Source organism: Hordeum vulgare, chromosome 3H (assembly GCF_904849725.1).
Source record: "Hordeum vulgare subsp. vulgare chromosome 3H, MorexV3_pseudomolecules_assembly, whole genome shotgun sequence".
In the NCBI taxonomy this organism is placed as follows: Eukaryota; Viridiplantae; Streptophyta; class Magnoliopsida; order Poales; family Poaceae; genus Hordeum; species Hordeum vulgare.
Window position 1 is genome coordinate 280,031,838 of NC_058520.1, and position 1,489 is coordinate 280,033,326.

The window sequence follows — 1,489 nt, forward strand, 5'->3', positions numbered from 1 at the left end:
GGCATTTTTCCACATCCAAAATAAATACTTCAAAAAAAACGTTTTTTTTTAGAAAATCCCTAAATTGGTTTATTTTCTTTTTGCAAATATTTTTCAAATAAACCTTGGGTTTTATGGTCCAAATATTTCAAAGGAATATCCCCGGTTTGGAGGGTCATGTTCCTCCTCTCTTTCTTGCTTGGCAAGAATTATTTTTGGGGTATTTCTCAGGGAAGAAAAATATAGAAGCAAGGGCAAATATTTGAAAGGATTCAAATGCAAACTCCGTTCAAATTCTTTATAGTTGAAGAAGTCATGTCATCTTCTCTCTTTGCTTTTAAATGATTGAATTTGAATTCCCGGAGAAGGGGAAAGTCATTTTATTCCCTCTCATTCAAAAGTTTTGAAAAGATTTCAAATTTCACTCAAGCTTTCAATCACTCAAGCAACCAAACAATCATTCTAATAATTATATTAACATTCCAAAATTTGGGATGTTACAAACCTACCACACTTAAAATGAATCTCGTCCTCGAGATTCGAAGAGGCTAGAAAGAAAGGTTAGGGTTTGGGGGTCTTCTAACAATTCCAATCTCCTGCAAAGTGGGGTGCTACCACACTTAAAATAAGAGTTACCGGTCCCTCAAATTATTAACAATCCTCTGGGATCTTGGCATCTGACTCCTCACATTTTTTATGGTAACTACTTTGGTGAAGCTCTTCCATTGTATTCATAATGTTTCCATCAAAATCAAGGGTTCTTCTATTGATATAAGCTTCTTCCGTCACTGGGTCTTCTTAACTGTCAGGTCTCGTGATCATTCTAAATAACTTATCGATGATTCTCATGGTGGTCTACCATTTGTGGTTATCCTGCGGAGAGAGAGGTCTTGGCTTCATCCTCACCGTAAAATTTCCTACGCGTGACAACAAGTGCCATGTACATGGGGCGTTCATCATACCATTCTAAGGCTTAAACAAAAGCTTCAAAGAACGTCGTCTCTCTATATGGGTAAGTCTCTCAGATTTACCATTCCGAATAGCAAGATAAATGATAAGAGTAAGTCGTCATGGTGATCAATCCATTCTGCACCCAAATCATTTCTCTGTATAAGGTTTAGCGAATCTCGCATTCTAACACTTGGGCATCCTCACAAGCATTGCATAATTTCTCTTGTCCACGAACGAAGTTCGGATAATCCGTTGGTTCTGTAAGCTGAACGAAACATCTATCGTATCTTCACCACTCTCAGGTTTCCGTATGCTCCTAAGAAAACGTTTCCTGATCCATCATAGCTTCTTCCATAAATCATATTCATTTCATAATCAATCCTTTATTACATCCTTGCTTTCTTCAAAATTCCAACTCAAAAGTAATTTATTACAAATGATGCCATCCACATTGTTCGGTATGGTCGAGCATTTCTGCCAACATTATTCATTCATCTCTCTTGGAGGTACTTTAGTTCCACTCGAACTTTCCGAGGTGCTCCTTGAAATCATCCATCTT